The 21013-nt window shown below is 38.6% G+C and overlaps 1 long non-coding RNA gene across 1 annotated transcript; it reads left to right on the forward strand.

Moving 5' to 3' along the window:
- The first annotated feature begins 642 nt into the window (after positions 1–642).
- Positions 643–16540, forward strand: LOC125094276 (uncharacterized). Its single transcript, XR_007125437.1, has 4 exons — positions 643–755; positions 5700–5767; positions 6713–6801; positions 16442–16540. It is a non-coding gene; the product is annotated as an uncharacterized LOC125094276 (long non-coding RNA).
- The last annotated feature ends 4473 nt before the right edge of the window (positions 16541–21013 follow it).

Raw genomic sequence — 21013 nt, forward strand, 5'->3', positions numbered from 1 at the left:
TTCGTTTTGTTTTTTTCTTTTTTTCTTTTCACCTAATAGCCTCATGTGATAACCAGGTCCTCCCAAGATACAGATTTGAGTGGAGCCTGGGGCAGTGTGGGAAAAGGTCATGCTTGGCCAAAGCCACATAACTTTTGCCAGAAATCTGCTTTTGTTGTCATTGGTCAGTGATTCCACGGTTACGAAAGTGTTTCTTGATTTTCCATTGAGCTACATTTCCTTTTATAGAACTACCTTGGGTGACTTGGGAAAAGAGAGAACGGGGAGGAATGATGGACAGGTTTGGGGCATTTTCCTATTTTTGGATATAATACCACCAAATACTATAAAAAATATGCTCTCATTTCCTAACTTTTCCGCTCAGTCTCAGCGGCACTGAGCATCTGGGAACCAAAGCTGCAGATAAAGAGGTTGGAGTGATGTTGGGTCAGCTCCTACTGGGCTGTGCTTGAGGTGAGCAAGAGAAGAAATTCATTTGGAGGCGAGGAAAAATATATCTGGTATTTGCTGAGGTTTTAGGAAAGAAGAACTCATTTATTGTTGTTACTTCACGTAATCCTCTAAGTGAATAGTTAACTATTAAAAACCATTAACTCAGAAATTCCAGTCTGAAATTTATCCTTCAGACATACTTTCTTGCACAAGAAGATACACACATAGGAAGATCTTCCTTGCAGCCCTGTTTGTAAAACTGGAAACAACCCAGATGACCAAAATAACCGAAGAACTGCTTTAAAATGGTGCAATAATTTATGGTACATTGTACAATAAGATATCAAACTTACACTGAAAAAATGATATTTAAGTGGTCATATTTATTATGCAGAAATTAATTTTTCAATTAAACGAGGTACAAAACACTATTTATAGTATAATCCTGTATAGAGACCAAAATATGTGTATGCTTACATATTGGCAAAAGTTCCAGGAAAAGCCTTCTCCCAAATACACAATACTGTTAATAGTAGTTACACTCTTGAGGAATGGATGAAGTGCATTTGTGTGTTATTTTTAAAAAAATTATGTGTACACATCACTTTTGTGATAAAATAGTTTTAAGAGGTAAGTAAGGTCTGATGCAAATAATAATAAAAGCATAAGATATAACATTGTACAGATTTGGTTAACTACTTTTCCTTGAAGCAAGGTTTTTTTTTTTTTTAAGATTTTATTTATTTGAGAGAGAGAGTGAGAGAGAGAGAGGGAGTGGTGGGAAGGGCAGAGGGAGAGGAAGAAGCAGACTCCTACTGAGCAGGAAGCCTGACAGGGCTCTGGGGTCAGGCCCTGAGCCAAAGGCAGACATTTAACCAACTGAGCCATCCAGGTGCCTGTCTGAAGCACTTTTAACTTGTCTTCACTGGCATCTCTCCTACATGACACATTTTTCTTCTGTCCCTCGTCATTCCTGATTCCTCTCGAATATTACCTTCTCTTCCACCCTCTTCTAAAGATTTGTACTGGACCTATTCTCTCACTGCAATGATTTTCTTCAACTAAACTGATCTGTCCCACTCTGGTTTCCTTTACTGTTTCAATGCTGATGACTCTCAAATCTATTTCTCAGCATGATCTCCTTTTCCAAATCCCAGATCAATAAATCTAATTACCTCTACAAATTTGTACTTTACACGCAACATGCACAAAACAAAACTATTGTCTTACCTTCAAACAGTCCTTCACTCCTTCAATATTTCTCTTCTTAGGAAATGTCACTGTCAAAAGCCAGCAGGAGACACCGTAGTCAAACAAAGCCAGGCTTATTTACTACTGCAAGGAAGACTGCTCACACAAGGAACAGGGGGCATCTCAGGAACAGCGTGTTAGAAGGGGATTGATACAGAAGATGGACTTGTGGTAGGTGATTTTGGAGAAGGTATATGGGAAATGGAATTGGCTCTGGAGTGGGTATGTTCCTCAGGGGCAATTCTATAATTGGTATCTTAACTCTTTTTATCTATCAAGCAGGAGGGCAGGAGGAATGGAGCAGGGCAGATTCTGTGGCTGGTAGAGAAGAAGCAGTCACTCACATTTGCTGGAAGAGGGTAACATTTGGCCATTTTTGTGGTTTGCATTGTCCAGTGACAAAACTAAAACAATTTAGTAATGAATTCAGTGTCCTTCATTTGAAGGAAAATCATCCACGGATTGGGAGAGTACTGTACCTCACAAGCAGGGACCATTCTACCTGATGGATTTTGTACAAGAGCGAGTTTTACAGGGCATTAGAAGAGGCAACACAGAAACAGGGCGTGGTTGGCTAGGAAGTCAGGGCTTTCCTCCCAAGGCTAGCAGGCCCTCTATTATTCTAGGGTAAACTGAGTTAGCCCAAGCTGAGTTGGAAGACTATGAATGGCCATGTTAGGATTCCTGGGCAGGGGTTTTGCATAAGTGCAGGCTGACTTAGATTTGTGACATGGGCTGGGCCCCTGGGGTGGCTCCATTCCACTGGTTCTGATTTATGAATTAAATTTATCAGCATGGTATTTTTATTGTCGTTGTGCACAGTCAGGATTACAAAGGGTCTTTGTTTTGCCTTTCACTGTCATGGTCACAGAACGAACTTGTTTGATGTTGGACCGTTCTTCCTGCTCAGCCGAATACCATGGCCAGCAACTTGGCAGCAGTATTGATGCAAAATTGATCAAAGGTTAAAAAAAAATGTTAAAGAAAAAAGGAAAAGAGTTTTATCTGAGGCCAAGTCGGTACAACTGCCTGGAATACGCAGTCTTTATCTGGCTGAGACTGCTCCAGGGAAGGACTGTTGGGTGCAGAGTTATGTATGTATTTTACATAAAGAAAAAAAAAGCTACAAATCATCATGACGGAGGACATTCCAGGAAGTTACAGACTTTATCTTATGTTTTTAGTAGGTGGGGGGTTGTCTGACTTTAATCTTATGGGAACCGGGGAGGTGGGTTTTTTGTTTTTGTTTTTTGTTTTTTTTTCTCATTTATGTTTGGAATGCTCCTTTTTTGGTTATTATTATTATTTTTTAAACAAAGCAGATGTACGAAGTATGCTCAGGGCAGAAATAGAGCCCGTGCTTTGAGGTTTTGTGGAGTCATTCTGATCTTGATAATGTTAAAGTATAGCTTCCTTGGGAGCCCAGGAGCAGGGACCACAAACCTTAACCATTCAAATTTTCCTTTATCAACAGGAACAGGGATGCTAATTTTTTCCCTCACAGCCATAGATCTAGTTGCCGAAGCCAGAAACTTTGGCATCATCCTTGAATACTTTCTCTTTACCTAGCACATCCTGCCAATTAGCAAGCTCTCCTGATTGTCCTAAATAGCTCTAAAATCCATCAACATTCCCTTTGTCCATTCCACGACAATCATGGCTCACATTTTCTTCTGTGTTAGAATTCTAGCTCAATTCAGTGCCTCCATTTTGCTTCTTCCTTGCTGATTTTGTCGATTCCTTTCAGAATGTCCTTCCCTTTAAAACAGGTTATTCCTTTAAAACTACTTCTCAATCTTGGCTGCCAATTAGGACCACCTCCAGAGGCTGGAAGACAATACTGACACCGTTCCTTTTCCAAAGAGGACAGAATTGCACTAACTCTTAATCACGTCCATTTTACGTAGAAATATCTTCTAGGGAGGCAGAAGCCTTATCACCAAGCTAAATTTTGAAGGGAATGGTGAATGGTTGGAAGGGGGCAGGTGGAACAGCAGAGAAAGAGGTCTGAGAGGAAAAGAAAGATGAAGCAGAGAAGGGCTGAGAAGTCCTGCAAGCAGCTCATGGGGAATGTGACATTGTGATTCCTAATAAGAAATAAATATTTGGTCTTCAACCCCTGGCACGGAGCTCCCAATGCCTTGGAATTTCCTAGGTGAAGAAAACATCTTTTGTCAGAATATTTGCTTTCTTGGCTTCAGGTCCTGAAATCACCTCAGAGCCATAAAGATGACATAGGCATCTTGTTATTCTTTGCAAGCTCCTTTCTGCCAGACTGAGTTTATGTTAATGAGGTCACTTTAAGAAATTCCCTAAGGATGGAGCTGGTTAGCAGGGAACCCACCATGAAGAGAGAGGGTTGCATCTATCAGTCCCAAGCCGTGGGTGGATTTGACCCACAGCAGTCTGCTGACCCTCGTCCTTTACCTTTCCCAGATCCATCATTCCCTTTTCTCTCTCGTAATTATTGTAGACTTCCAGTGATTCTCCTCAGCTCATGCTCTCTCGGTTGCAACCCTGGTTCCTTTGATCTCATACGCTGAAATATCTCGTTGTCTGCTTCTTTTGGCCAATTCCCACTACCACTGTTTTCAGAAACCCTGTCTAGAACAGCTTCTTTAGCTCAAATCCAGTGAATCCTGACTCATCCTTCAAGACTCCATCATAGGGCCACCTCCCCCAGGAAGTCTTTCCTTCCTCTGCCAGTCTTGACCTCTCCCACTTCTGTGCTCAGTAACACTGTATCCTATTTGCATTCCTGTCATTAAATTTTGGGGCTGCATATGTTTTCTTTCCTAGTTTTTGAACCTTGTTTCATTCATTTTGGTATCTTTCATACAGTGTCTGATTTACAATAGAAGTATAGTAGATGTTGGATACTTAAGTACTCACTGCATTTTTATTTTGTATCTCATGCATATTTTATAAATATAATTTTGTACATACTCAATATCTAATAAAAAACAATTTAAATGTTTATAAATAAAAAAGAAGTACATGTAAATTTTTTTTTTTAAACAATGGAAGAATGTAAGAACATCCTTTCCCTCTTTTCATCTGTGTTACTAGCTCATAATTTGATGAAAGAATGGAGGGTGGGAGAATTGTGACAGAAATTAGTGCCAAGTAAATTAATTGCCTCCAGAAACTACTTTAAATTTTGTTTGGAGGCTGACAGCCATGGTCTCTCATTCCAGGTTGATTTCTGCTTCTAATACAAAAGGCAGAAAATGCGCCTTTCAGATGGAATATGGCATTATCACCTAAGTGAGGAGAAAGTGAGAGAGAAAGTGAGGAGAAAAATAAGGGGGGGAGATAATCTTAATTTTTTTAGAAATGAAGAAAATATACTCTAAATGATGGTAAATATGTTGAGTCCTTTGGTTGCTTATTTAACAAGTACTATTAAGCCCTTATTATGTGCTCAGAACTGCTGGGAGGGTTTAGCACAGATGAGGACTGGGCAAAATTCTTTCTTTTTCGTAACATACCTGCCTCTCTGAATTTAAAACATCAGTCTATTTTTTTTTTTTTTGCCTTCTAATTTGTGGGAGCCATCAAAGACAAATGAATATGTTTAAAGTATGCTTGAAATATCAAAAAGCTTCCTAAATGGATCTTATTATCTCTCCTGCTAGCACTGTCTTCTTTGAGGCATAAAGGATTTAAAAAGTAGGAACAAAGTTTTATTAATATGTCTTGATGGGCAGAAATGGACAGTGAAAAAAGATCTCAGGTGGAAATTTTACTTAGAGGCTTGTGCCTCTCTCATAGGGAAATTAGCTACAGAGAGGTTCTCCCTTCTCTGCCCTCAGCCCTCTCCCAGATTATGCAGAAAGGATGGTAGAAATAACTGCTAACCTGTCTTTTAAAACAACTGTGGAATACAGCAATGCCTTAGAACTGATTAGGATACAAACAAAATGCATTTCTGTATAACTGGTTTTGACTATTTGCCTTAATAAGCTTAGTAATTTCCTTCTCTGTCACCTTTTGGATGGGCTTAATACAACCAGGAAACCCAAGACAAGCAAGCTTTAGGACTCTGTATCATCTCCCTGCTAAGAAACTGCTGCAGTCACAGGTGAGGCTCCCTGGGAAGCCAACTGGGCAACAATGACTGGCTTGTGCCAAGAAAGGAGATGCGGGATGGGAAGATAAGAAAGCAGAAATAGGCTGAGGGAATCATCATGGAAGCACTAGTCAATTCTGCAAGAAGCTCTGAGGGTAAGCAAACTTTTCAAAGTGATCCTGAATTCTAGGCAGACCTAGAAAGGGCTGGGTCTTCTAGCTCCTTCTAGTACCCATAGGCCAATCTGAGGGCTTCCCGGGGAAGGGAGTGTAACTTTGGGCAAGGCGGTTGTCTTTAGCTGAGGAGCTGGGACTTGACAGCTCAACCCTCCTAGAAACTGGGGGAAAAAGTGCTTTTGTCTTGCAAGTCAGACCTGTGAGTGGTGCAACTCCATACACGTTGCACAGGCTGAAGAGGAGATGACTGGGGCCCCCGAGGGACCTTGGGTTTGTGTAGCTAACCTACAGGCACTGAGGTTGGAAGAGGAAGGACATAAATATTCATGTCACTAGGCAATTTAATAAAGAAGCTGGTGAGCTATTATCTTTGTGGTTGTGTACAGTTGTCCTGTGACATCCCTCAGTCTCTCCCCAGCTGGCTGCCTTCATTCATTCATTCACTCTTCAAGCCATTCTGTGATGATCTCTGAGAACAAATTTAGGGGAATTCTTGCTGAGAGAGCTTTCAAGTTTTAAAGTTTGAGACTTTTAAAAGGTTTTCAAAGATATTTATACCTTACATAATATCAGATTATGTGTAGTTCATTTATCACTAAAAGTTGATGGAAAGACATGTGTTTATTGAATAAACTGATAGAACTACAGGTTTGGAATTTTAAAGTCACCGAGTCCTTCAGGATAAAGTGGAAAGTTGATAACTGAGAATTAGTGAAAATGAAATAAGAGGAAATTCTGTCCTCTGAACATAAAAGAGGACATTCTTTCATTCTTCTGGAAGAAAGGAAGATTGAAGCCTGTAGGGAATCCTTCAACTGTGGACTGTGAAGTTGGGCATCAGAAGACTAACCCCAATCCACTGCACCCTGGGTAGGAACTGACATTGCTGCCCTCTGAACTGAGTTGGCCTAAACTGACCTACTGTCAAGACAAATAGACTGGTTCAATGGAACAAAAAAATCCTATGAGCACAATTTTAATGTGTGAAACTTCAGAGAAGTTTAAACTTAAATTTTACCTGAGTACCTCATCTACCTGGCAGAGGAAACATTTGTCTACCAAACATTTAATTGTTTCCATTGTCCTGTGATTTTCTTTCCTTCCTTTTGAAGTCCCAACCCCCTACCTTCTTCTCTTAATTCGGGACGGCATTTGTACCCCATTGAGCCTGACTACCATGTCTGTGTGCATTCCCCACACATATGTTATTACATTTGATTTTGTCCTGTATTTATTTATTTATTTATTTATAAATTTTATTTTTTTTTCAGTGTTCCAAAATTCATTGTTTATGTACCACACTCAGTGCTCTATGCAATGTGTGCCCTCCATAATACCCACCACCAGGCTCACCCTATTTATTTATTTATTTTAATCAGAGAGAAAGAGAGAGTGAGCACTAGCAGGGGGAACAGGCAGGAGAGGGAGAAGCAGGCTCCCCACTGAGCAAGGACACCCCCCTCCCCCCGCTTCCGGTGTGGAGCTTCAACCCAGGACCCTGGGATCACCTGAGCCGAAGGTAGACACTTAACTGACTGAGCCACCCAGGTGCCCCAATTTTGTTTTATTAAAAAACAAACAAACAAAAAAACTGATGACGAAGGCAAAAACAGGATCTTTTTTTTTTTTTTAAAGATTTTGTTTATTTATTTGACAGACAGAGATCAAAAGCAGGCAGAGAGTCAGGCAGAGAGAGAGAGGGGGAAGCAGGCTCCCTGCTGAGCAGAGAGCAGGATGAGGGGCTTGATCCCAGGACCCTGGGATCATGAGGACCTGAGGTGAGGGCAGAGGCTTTAACCCACTGAGCCACCCAGGCACCCCCAAAAATAGGATCTTAACTTCAGGCTTTTCTGAAGCTCTGGAAGCACACGTATACCTGTGTGCATGCACACACACACACACACACACACACACTCACTCACTCATGCATGTACCAGGCTTTTGAGTTGCAAATTAACATTAATGAAATCTCTGAAAAATTAGGATTGGGATGAGTAGATATCTGTGAACAAGTAATGAGAGTACCAATTTTACCTGAGTGCTTTTCTTGGTGTATTTTTCAAGAATGAGCTGCTTTATTATGTAATTGGTAACATAATCATAGGACTGATGTCTCACTATATTCATAGATTCCACCCACACTTAAAAGGGAGGGGCCGTACAAGGGAAAAGGTCATTGGAGGTCATTTTAGAATTCTGCCTATTGCAATGTATAAAATTTCAAGTGTTAATTACTGCTAGTTCCCCAAATTCTTGTTTTTAAATTCCAATTCTTTTAATTCCATTTTTTTTCTGTAGGTGAATATACGTAAGTGTGTATTTGCTTTATCTTTGAATTTTCTCCAGTGTTGTGAAAAAAAAATACAGCATAAGAAGGACAACCTAGATTTTTTTTTTTAAGTTTCAGAAATGTAACTAGTAGGAGCATCATGGGGACATAACAGTACTCTTAAAATGAAGGTCTGTGCTTTTTCCATTGTCTCTTCTTGCTGTGTATCTGGTAAAAAAGTGCTCAAATTTCTTCTCTTTTAATTTTTCTTTCATGGGATAGTGACAATTTTACTTCTTTTTCAAGAAGTGACAATTTTACTTCTTACTTTCCTATCCTTATATTTTATTATCTATCTATCTACCTATCATTTATCTATTATATACCAATCATCATTGCCTTGTTTAGGACCTTCAATGCCATGTAGAATAGATGTCATGATAATAGGTAATCAGTCTGTTAGGACTACCATAACAAAATACCACAGACTAGGTGGCTTAAACAGTAGACATTTATTTTCTCGCAATTCTGAAGGCTAGAAGTCTGAGAAGAAGATGTTGGCAGGATTGGATGCAGATGACCACCTTCTTCTAGTATCTTTGCATGGTTTCCACTCTGTGTGTATCCATGTCCTAATCTCCTCACCTTATAAAGACAACAGTCATAGTAGATTAAGGTGCATCCAATAATCTCATTCTAACTTAATTATCTCTTTAAAGACCTTATCTTCAAATATAGTCCCCTTCTGGGGTACTAGCGGTTAGGACTACAACATATGAATTTTGTGGGGACACAAAACAGTCTATAACAAGTATCCTTGTCTTATTCCTAATTTTAAAAACCATTGTTTTACTGCTTTAAATTTACACATAATATGTCAATTTCAGTGACATAAGTTGAAAGGAAGTTGGCTCTGGACCCTTCTTATCCCCACAAATACACTTATTCAGTAATAATTGCTTGACTGTGTACAGATAAATCAGATACTAATGGAAGGGCTGCAGCATTCTAGGAGAATGTGCTCTCCATAGTTAGCAGGAGATCCCAGACATCGTCTTGTCAGAGACCTTGCACCCAACTTAGTGCCATGTGATTAGGAAGAGACCACTTAGCTTCCAGTTCACCCCGGGAAGAGGAGTTGGTTTGCATGCCCAGTGCCCCCAACTTTTTGGAGGAACTCCTTAGAGAACTGGCTTATCTCTTGCTAGACTTTGAGCTCTGATGAGTCTGGTACAGTCTAGCTGCCTGGGCAAGAACAGAGGTGGTGTCTTGGCCTGGTAGATGCTACTGATCCTCTCCTAACTCAATATAAAGCAAGCGGATGAAGAATGCCCAAGGCTCAGCTTCCTTCTGGGTAGAGAAAGTGTTGATCTGTACAACTAGTATCTCAACTTCTCCAAGGCTACCAAAGAATGAGCATCTGTCTTAAAAATCTTGAAGCTCTGATGAATTCAGAACAATCAAGCCACTGACAGAGAAAAAGGAAGCAGCCTCTTGAGTTGGTAGATGCCATAGTCTCCCACTGTGTCTCAGTACAAAGTGATCAGACAAAATCACATCTGCCTGCTTCTCCCTGGAGAGGGAAAGGGTTGGTAGAGGCCCCCAGAACTTTCTGGCTGGGATGATTGAGGAGGGTCTTCTCCTTTACAGAGCTAGTTCATGAAGACTGAAATAGGTGCTTGCTCTGTCTAATGTACAGACACCAACACAGAGAGTCAAGGAAAATGAAGAATCAGGCAAAGGGGTTTCAAACAAAGGAACGAGGTAAATTTCTAGAAACCAATTCCAATGAAATGGAATTATGTGATTTATCTAACAGAATTAAAAAGAACTCTTACCAAAATGGCTAACATGATAAACAGGACAATGCATAAACAGAGAATTTCAACAAAGAAATAGATAATACTAAAAATATGCAAAACAAACCATGGAGCTTAAGAACACAACAATGGAACTGAAAAACTCACTGGAGTAAAGAATATAATGACTGTCAGCACAGTTTAATGCCATTGCTGTGATTCATGGTAAGATGTCAACACTTCTACTCATAATTTCTATCATCAGTGTAAATGTCAACGAAGTGAAAAAAGTAAATAATGCATTAGTTGATGACACATTGTATAAGGTTTATGTGGAATAGGCATCTGTGAATTATACTTTGAAAACTATTGCTCTATAGTATACCAGGAAAGCTCTAGCATTTTAACTTCATCTCATGTAGTCACCACTGGGTCCAGGTTTCAGTCAATCAACCCAATAAAACGTTAGAGCCACTTCCACTTCTCATTGACACATTCAATCTGCACTCTCTACTTTGTGAGCCCATACTGATCATCTGAGCTTGGACCAATGCTACATTTTTCCCGCAGCAGCATCATCCTTAGGATCCCTTCTCCTATGTGTTCCCCCAGATTTCTTTTGACATAAAATGGCAAAATCCTAAAATTCCTGATACATTTTATAGCTCCTCAGTAGCCACTCTTTTACTTTACCCTCTGGTGCCTTACAAGATTTGTCTGGTTATATGATGTAAGATAGACTATAGGTCAAGAGTTAGTAATTCTTTGTAAGGTAGCTGCCTCAGGGGAGCCTGCAACAGTGTCTTCAGGCAACAGAAAACTGATCTTCTCAGACAGGAATGGAAACCTCTTCTTTGGGCATAGGCAGAAGGATTTAGGATTTCAAGTTCCTCACTTCATAACATTCTAAGAACCTACCCTGATATTTGGGGTCTAAGTCCTTCCCAAGCAGTGCCTTAATTGTAACATCAGAGACCTTGCATCCTTGGGGATTCAATTTGTGCTGTAATTCGACCATGTGCAGGTTTAGATTTTATTTAGGACTTGTTTTTCAGAAATCTCAGTGCTTCAGCAACAGGAAATAAGAGGGGTTTGTTTGTTTGAGGGTAATCACAGAAAGTACTGGTCAGTCAGACCTTCAGCTTGGAATTTAAAGACTCAAGTTTTAAGATACATGACATCCCCCCCCTTCCTTTTCCAGTACCCTTTCAAGCAACCAACCAACTTCAATGAACTCCTTACTCTTTCTAAACTGTGCAATGATAGCGAATATCAGTCACCCTAAGACTTGCCATCTTTAGATACTAATAATAGAGGTTTCTGAAGGTGTTAATTTAAGTAATTCTTTTCCACTGCGTACCATGGGCTGGTTTTAATTCCCTTATCCCTGGCAAAAGGATCATTAAGGCCTTTAACAACCTTTGATCAGAACAGAGAACTAATTCCAGAAACCCCAGGACCACTTCAGAAAACCTATCTTAAAGGCTCTGTTTCCCTTCTGTTATTGTTTTCCTATCTGTTAAGATTCATTTGGAGAAGCAGAACGACTGCGAGTGACACTGAATAAAGGATTTGTTGTAGGCATTAGACCTTATGTAATTGTGAGATCCAATGAGGAGGTCCACTGTGGGGCTGGAAGTTACTGTGAATCAGCAGGGCTAACGATCAGGAAAACAACCCAGCTATGAAGAGGGAGAGAGCAAGGAGACATTGGAATTCATGAGGACAAGCTGGAGACCAACCACGTCTGCCTCTTACCATTTCCAATCTCAAAATCAAAGCAGAAGGAGCCGCAGGAGGAGCTGGCAGTTTTTGGCACCAGAGTGGCACACGTACCTGGTTCAGGACTTGGAGAAACTGAAAGAGAAACTCCTGTGGAGACTGCAAGAGCCACAGACTCGGCAGCAAACCCATCATCAAAAGCAAGCTAGGGGGCACCTGGGTGGCTCAGAGGGTTGAGCCTCTGCCTTCGGCTCAGGTCATGGTCCCAGGGTCCTGGGATCAAGCCCCACACTAGGCTCTCTCTGCTCAGCGGGGAGCCTGCTTCCCCCTCTTTTTCTGCCTGCCTCTGCCTACTTGTGATCTCTCTCTCTGTCAAATAAATAAATAAATAAATAAAATCTTAAAAAAAAAAAAAAAGGAAATAAATCACGCCACTTTAAAAAAAAAGCAAGCCAGGAGAGCCTTGAGGACAGATGACCTGCAGCTGTGCTGGGAGCCCGAGGTCAGGCTCCTGAGCGTAGTAGCTGCTGCTTCATTTCCGCCTTACCAGTCTCCTGGAAACTGTTCTATTGTCCAGTCTCTGCCTAGAACTACACAGGGAAGGGCATCTGGTTCCAGATAGCTAAATGACACTGTACAGAGCTACCACAGATTTTCTCATCCCTTCTGAATTTTAAATTTTATCATTAAAAATGATTTATTAGTTTATTTTTATATTTGACACAATTTTTTATTATATTATTTTTATTGATCCATATCTAGTCTTGCCAACATTTCCTATTTCACATTCCCCTCATCTTATTGTTGATGTCTTATCATTCCACAATTAGAAAATATTTGGCTTCATGTATTTATTCATTTGATACTCTACAATTTTTTGCAGTCTGGTTTTAGTTCCTCAAGTAGTTACCTTGATTGCTATTAATTTATTTAATGATTTTAATTCTTATTTCAACAGTAAATGATTTACTGACTACTATGAATGATAATATAATTAACATAATTTGATACCCTCATAACTCCACTGTCTGATTTTTCTTTTTACTTCACTGGTTTTATATTATTAGTATTATTTCTTTTTGTAATTAATCTTCATACCGTTGAGTATATCTCTATCACTTGATTAAGCAGCTATATCTTTTGATCTCAAGTTATGTGTTCTCTGTACTTTGCCATCCCAAATTTTACTAGCTACATTACTATTTCTACTAGGCCACAGTTTATAACGTTAAAATTCTCTGTAAATATAGCTTCTGTAATGGGTTTTAACCTATGTCTTCTATTCAAATGAACTCAATGCTCAATGTCAGCGTTTTTTTTTTTTTTTTACCAGATTGTCTTATTCATTTCTTTTTCATTTTAAGTTCATTTTCCAATACAATTTTCAAAAATAGATCATGTGAATCACATTTTCTGAGAATATATATATATATATATATATATATATGGATGTGGTTTTTAAACTTGTAAGACAGCTTGGCCAGGTAAGTTTTTCTTCTGGAATGATTTTTTTCTCGTGAGGAGGTTGTATGCATTGTTCTACTCTTTCCCAGAAATGACTACTACTGTGAGAAAGGAGAGGACCCTTTAATTTTTGGAAGGGAAGCAGTGTTTTTTTTTCTGGACTTTCAAAAGTTCTTTCTTTTCTTGGAAAATCAGTAATTTTTCCAGGACATGTATTGTAGTTGAAAATTTTGTTTCTATATATTCTGACCCACGGTATGCCCTTTTTATCTATAATTTTTTTTATAATCTGTAATTTTAACTGCACTTTTTTATTTCAAGAAAGGATTTTCTAATTTAAATTTTGTGGCCTTCATTTCTGTCATGATATATTTTCTTTTCTTTTCTTTTTTTTATTTTTAGAGTGAGAGAGACAGCGAGCAAGCCCTGGGTAGGAGCAGAGGGAGAGGGAAATAGACAATCTCAAAATCTCAAGTGAGCTCCACACCCAGTGGGGAGCCCATGGAGGGGGGTCAGTCTCAGGATCCTGAGATCATGACCTGAGCTAAAAACAACAGTTGGTCACTTAACCAACTGAGTCACCCAGACACCCCTATATTTTATTTTCTCTTCTACTTCCTTCATAGACTTTTCTTATCATTTTTCCTTTGCTTTGGTTGCTTCTCAATCCTTAATCAAATTCTGTATGTTTCTAGATCTCTTGATTTTTAAGTAAAATAGTTTTACTACTGTTTTTGAGTTATTAAAAATGTTTTTGTTCAATATTTTCATTTTTAAGAATACCACATTTTTCCCCCCTCAATTTTTTTTCCTTTTGCTTTTTTAATATGTATTTTATAAATCTTATACAATTACAAAGATTATGTTCAAACAGGTGATTTCTTCCCAGACCAGTAATTTATTAGAGGGTGGTTGGTAAAGAGCCAGGGCTGTTGTCTGGGCTCATAGAAACCTTCCCTTGCTCACTGTGAAGCCCTCCAGCTGCTTAGCTGAGGGAAGTAAGAAGCTTCCGAGTTTCTGATCATTCACACATCTCTGCATTCAGCACATTTGCAGATATGATGTTTTCTTATATTTCCAAATTTAGCTGTTGCTTCTGCCACATCATGATGTGAGAAGGAATATGTGAAGGGATCTAGGATGGCATCTATAGACAGTCCATATATCCCATTCTAGTAGATCTAAGTAATGGGTCACTAACTGTGTCCTTCTGGGTGTACCTTGATTCTGGAAAACCCTGTGCTCTGTCTGGTATTTTAGCTGCTGGAATCTTCTCCACATATTCTCTCAGTGCGGTCAGTGCCCCCCGTAACCCAATTGATACGGGTTTTGGCTACGGGTATATCTTTGTTCAATCAAAGATGGAGTATCTTTGCTATTTCATGTTCTTATTATCTTGCAATGCAGTTTCAGAAGGGAAGGAGGAGACATCTTTCATACTTCACTATCTAGCTTAACCTTTTATAAAAAAGAAATCTATAGAAAATTTCAATGCTTCCTGAAACATTTTCACAATATTAATATTAAAAAAATTCTACAGAAAATATAAGAAAAGACAGCCTCACACAGAGCTGGCTCATCCACTTTTGAGCTCAATAGAAAGAAAATTTTTACTTTTTCTTATGTATTTTGTGAATGTTAGATAAAGAGGAAGAAGCAATACAATGGTTTCTATCAGGAGAGTAGGCAAATGGCACCAGATAAGTGATATTTCCCCTAGATTCTACTCTTTGATGAAGTTCTATATTATTCATAGTAATTTCTTTTTCTGAATAAGTTCTTATGAAAAGAAAATGTATCTAAGGTTTCTGGGATTCTGGTCCCTTATTGAACTCTCAGCATGCAAAGGATATACAGAATACTGAGAGCATCTGGGGGAAAAAAAAAGAAAGGATGTCTCCTTTTCCTTTTTCTCTCCATTTAAAATGCTGTGTTGATGAGGGTGGATAGATATCAGAGGGCCCCAGGGTCCTTGGACTGGCAAGATGCTTGGGAGTTTTAGTGAACTTTCTTGGAAAAAGGTTTGAGCTGTGATCAGAATCCCAGGGATACAGCAAGGCACTGGAGAGAGGGTTGCCTGTGGGAGAGTGATTCGATCACCTTGCACAGTTTCTTTTGCATTGGAATAGCTTGAAAAACAATTTGGTTCTGAGGCCCTTAGTAAGGCAGAAGTAATATAGAAATCCCTGACTTAACAGTCCTTGTGGATCAGACATGAAAATGAAGGTCTTGGTACATGCCTACTTGCACAGAGGACACTGAAATATGAATGTATACACTTTGATTCCCTGGTACTTTCTAAGCCCTCAGAAGTTAGATAAAATCCTGAAAAAGACTACAAACGGAATGAAATTGTTTCCAATCATTCTAGAAGAATAAGGTATTGGGGCACCTGGGTGGCTCAGTGGGTTAAAGCCTCTGCCTTGGGCTGAGGTCATGATCCCAGGGTCCTGGGATCGAGCCTCACATTGGGCTCTCTGCTCTGCCAGGAACCTGCTTCCTCCTCTCTCTCTGCCTGCCTCTCTGCCTGCTTGTGATCTCTGACTGTCAAATAAATAAACAAAATCTTAAAAAAAAACCACAATGAGGTATTAAGAGAAAGTAACTTGACTAATACAATAAAATGAATAATGCTTCATTTCTAGCATGCCTGGGGTTGTAGACAGATAAAAAATTTTGCTCCAGATATAGCCAGATGTTTTAGCTGGGCAAGTACTTGCAGATAGAATTGTTGATGGGTGGCATTGTCATCCTTTAGTTGATATATCCATTTTCATTTCAATCTTTCTTATTCCCAAGAGAAATATTTTGGATTTCCCCCCACCACATGTATTAATTTGAAGATACAATTTTTACATAAGAATAAAAAAGAGTTTGGAAACTGAACTCCTCCTGCCATAAAATTAAAAGACTTAACAACATATCTTTCAAGCTGAAATAGTCCCAATCAATGGTATGCTGTAGGAAAGACAGTGTGGGCTTCTAAATGGGAATTTATTGAATTAAAAAATTGAGTCGACATTTGACTTGTACTTACGGCAAATGCAGGTATTATAGGAGGGAAGCATATGTCTTGTGTGATCATATTCTGAAGTTGCTTCATACCTTCATAGCATTCATACTAATGCTATGGTTTGCATTCAGGAAAATGCTTGTGGTTATGGTACGAAAATTAAATTTTACTTCTTCTGCAGCCACCATAGAGAATTTGAATGTCACCGTTGATAGTCACCTCTCTTTCTTCTTCTTCTAATAGAGAAATAAGCCCTTCTTGCTGGGAGAGAAACTGAGTCAATCTACATTAGGAAACACAGAGAGACAAAGTTTGGTGAAGAGAAAGAAAACAAACTGTATAACTCAGTGGTTGAGTATAGAATTTTTTTTTATTAAAGATTTTATTTATTTGACAGAGAGAGATCACAAGTAGGGAGAGAGGCAGGCAGAGAGAGAGGGGGAAGCAGGCTCCCTGCTGATCAGAGAGCCCCGATGCAGGGCTTGATCTCAGGACCCTGAGATCATGACCTGAGCCAAAGACAGAGGCTTAACCCACTGAGCCACCCAGGTTCTCCAAGTAAAGAATTTTTAAACGGAGTTTAAGGAAGGACATACTGGAATAGCTGTAGAGAGTGAGGGAAGTGTTTACAAGTAAAAAGGGTATTTTTGTAAATGACAACATGGATGCTTTATTTGCATGTCATTAATATTCTGTGATTTAATCTACATTCTGGGGTGCCTGGGTGGCTCAGTCGGTTAAGCGTCCAGCTCTCTCTCTAGGTATTGATCTCAGGGTTGTGAGTTCAAGCCCCATGTTGGGCTCCATGCTGGGCATGTAGCCTACTTAAAACAAAACAAAGCAAAATAAACCACCACCACAACAAAAAAAACACCCTACATTCTAGTGTTTGAGCTAATCCAGTGCAGCTAAGACAAAAATGTATGCATCTAAGATATATAACAATTATAGCAGCATGTGCGTGAATTCAAAGAGTGATAACATTTTAGACTAAGGAATTTGGCCCTAAGATCCCCCAGTTGAGTATTACATGAAATTGCCACGCTGTCTTCCTTGGTAGACTGGCAGCACCTGGTGTGGTGACAGGGGTGTCTCACTACCAAACACCTGGTGATGAGGGTAAAAGCCATCAAGTCCACCAGGGAGGCTGAAGTCTTGGGGTCTCAAATAGTGGTGAAAGAGCCTTTGTCCCCCCATTATCTTGGTAGGTGTTATCAATTGATTCATGAACTTGTGTAAGCCCCTTGGGAAATCCTTATAAGTGTTTGGAAGGAAATCTGGAAAATTTATTATTATGCCAGTAATTTGAGAAGGACTTTGAAAGTTATTGTATACTAGGTATAGATAGAAATGGGACCTAACCTGTGGATAAAAGCTAGTGCCATGATCTGTTAGTAATATCTTCTATGGGTCAAAATATTTTCAGGTATATATCATTCAAGTTATGGCATGTACCGAGATTATTTAGAAGACCTAGAGCAGGAAATGCTCTATTTTGTGAGGTTTAAGCTAATAAAATGATGGAGGTGGGCTGCTGGAAAAAATGATTTAAGATTTGGAATAGTTTACCTATAGCCATTTCTTATGCTGGTAATTAATTATATAGCACAGCTAGGCAAATGGCAATCTTATTTTATAACAATAAAATCAGGTTTAGCTTTCTGTTCACTCCAGAAAAAGGAAGTAGGGCATCAATCCAACTCATAATGAAAAGGATATCAAAATATAAAGTAAAAAAAGAATGAAGTAAAAATGTAGCCCTACTTCATTTTTCTGGAAGCCACTATTGACCTTAGCACATCCTGAACTTCTCTGGAGAGCCTACTAAATTGTGAGGGACACTTCGTGGAGTTAGAAAACTTTCCTAGTTAAAGGTTCTGGGAGTAAGTTGGAGTACCGAGGCAAAAAACTGAAGGGACCTCTGGTATGAGGTCTTGTAGATCCAAGGGGAATAACGGCTGCCTTAACTTATCTTTCTGAGACTGAAAAAGCACGCAAATGTGATAATGGCAGTCTGCCTGCATAGCTTCGGAAGCTTGACTCATCATCATCAGTTGGGATAAAATTATGTATGGCTTCCTCCAAAAGGCGGCATATTAAATCAGAATTCCAGCTGTGTCTTTCCCAACCTTTGGCTTATGTATCCAAACCAAGTATCCAAGAAATCTTGTAATTACATGGTAACTTGAGTGTCAGTGGTGAGGCTTCTTTCTATCCTAATCCTGTCTTATTTCCACACTCCACAGACCCATACTCATGACATGGAAACTATTACCCTCACTGTGGAAAGTAATGTAGGGTGATACTTATGACTCTGAATCATGAGGAAGATTATTTAGGGACGAATTGTACTTAGAATATAATATCCCCTCTTCTAAATCTAGGACTTCCAAGTAAAGCAGTGAGTGAGTGGTTCACAATGCTTTTAAAAGATTACAGACTTTTAAAGGGAGATAATAAAAGCACTTGATCTGTCCCCAATCTAGTCCAGAAGAAAATACTTTTTTTGCATTAAATTTTGGGGAGTTCATGGATTCCCCGAAATATATTTAAATATCTCAGGTTAACAAGAATCTAAGGTTTAGGGGTTAACGAGAGAAGATCAGTCCTGATGATTGCAGAAAATAGAGAAAAAAAAGCTTCCAAATGAACTTTATTATATTAATACCTACTATGTATATATGTTGAGAGTATATTTTATTTTAATTCATAAACTGAACTCTTGTAAATAGTGAAGATAATATAATTTAATATATACTTTCTGATAATCTGTTTAGATAAACTTACAGAATCTGAAAGAATGCATAATTGAGAGACTGCTTAGATTTTCTCTTTCAGTTATCCAATGTCCCAAGCCAGCCTTTGACAAGTTAGATGGCAATCAATTCATACCCATGTAATGATCAAGGAGTGATTCATATACGTCAGATAAATGCGCAGTGGATTGATGTGAGAGAGAGAGAAGCCAGAAATTACTTGTTTCCCCCACCTCCTGCCTTTTTTGTCCTTGATCCCTTTAACTGTGAAGATTAGTTCATATTAGACAGAGAGTCAGTGTTCATCCCACTCTTATTTCCTTTGCTCTATTATATACTAAATGAGACATACATCACGTGTGGTAATTTAGAGCCTATACGGTGGGATGTTTAGGACCTGGTCAATAATAAACCAATAGGAATGTCTACATTTCAGTTGATAATCAATTACATAAGTGGTTCCCATTCTGATATCAGGGCACTCTTCTCTTTGTTTCAGTTCTTTGTATTTTCCTCTTAATACTTTAAGGATGATTTTCTAATCAACTACCTCACGTTGCAATATTTAAAAAATAGATTTTTCCTATAATTTGAGAGTGGAAAGACAATATATTTTCTTCTCTCTTGCCTTGCTGATGTTTTCTGCTTTGTTATCATTGTTAAATAGTGTGGAATTTTATGTAAGAAATAGGAACCAGAGAGATCATGTGAGTTCCTCCAGGTAATTTATCTACTATGTCATGGATTAAGGATTATAAATTTGTCTATTGATTTAAAAGTAATCCTTTTCCATTAGAGGTGACATTTTAAGGTGTTTCACATGATCTCCTGAAACCTACAGTATAATTAAGACCCTAGGAGGCCTTCTTGTAGGAAATTCAAGGTCCCTGATTTTGCTGCAGTTCTGTTAGCAACTTGAACCATTATGATAGAAGTAAGCAGCAATTAAAAAATCTTACTCATATTTGTGGTCACTCCCGTGACCAAGCTCAGGTACTGATCTCCCAAAATATACCATTATCCATTTTAGCTGTCATCAGCATCCAGGGATTCATCAAGCTGTAAAACCAGAAGCTGGTATTATATTGATTTTGGGGAAAATTAGCTCTTTCTCCCATTAAAAAAAAAAAAATCTAGTTATTTTGTTATTTTGTATGTTGAAAGAAAATTGCTTCTTAGCTTCTTCTTGGTCGCATTTTCCTTATCAATTTCATACAATATATACACCAGGCACAGATTCTTCATGAATAAATCGAGTACATTATTACACTGTCACCATATTTGGCATGAAATAAGAGTGCATGAAGAACTTGTGTGCAAATTAATATGTTACTAGTTTGACTATTATTTTTTATTGTTTTCACCAGAGAAGAAATAGAACTCATTTATTTTTCTATTCTATAAAACTTCCTTATATAAAAAAAAGTAAAATTTTTTCCACATTTTATGAAATGTTTTATTGCCTACTGCCAAAAGTTCATTAGTTAGTATTAGTAATATTGGGCATTATATGTATGGCGAGTCACATCTTCTTTGTTTTCCTCTTTAAAAATCTTACTGCTATAAACATTGAGGAAATTTGCTAGTAATGAAACATATAATGGAAACAGATGACTCCACTTATCTTTTCTGTTCAGCTATTGGAAGAAATATCACTCCTTATTGTGAAAACAATATGTAACTCTGTTTATTGAAAGGACCCTCCTGAATGCCTGTTAGGAAGCTAAGTAATGCAAGTCACTCTCTGAGCTGTCACTTCATCAGAGGATGCTTTGGTTGCGGAATGGAGCAGATGTTCTGCTACATTTGTGTACTTTAAATACACTGAAAGCATAAAGCCAGACTAAGAGCACTTGTTGGTGAATGGAAGATGCAAGTAAAGATGAAAAGGCTAGAGCCACAGGAAGAATGACAGCCAGCAGGTTGTGGAGACCATTTGGCTGGAATACATTTAAAGGACCCAAATGGTAATGGTAACAATGTCTTGCACAATAGCCAGTCCTGGGAAAGTAAGGGACTTTAGAATATGTGAGGTAGTTTCAACCATAATAACAAAAAG

Source organism: Lutra lutra, chromosome 2 (genome assembly GCF_902655055.1).
Source record: "Lutra lutra chromosome 2, mLutLut1.2, whole genome shotgun sequence".
Classification (NCBI taxonomy): Eukaryota; Metazoa; Chordata; class Mammalia; order Carnivora; family Mustelidae; genus Lutra; species Lutra lutra.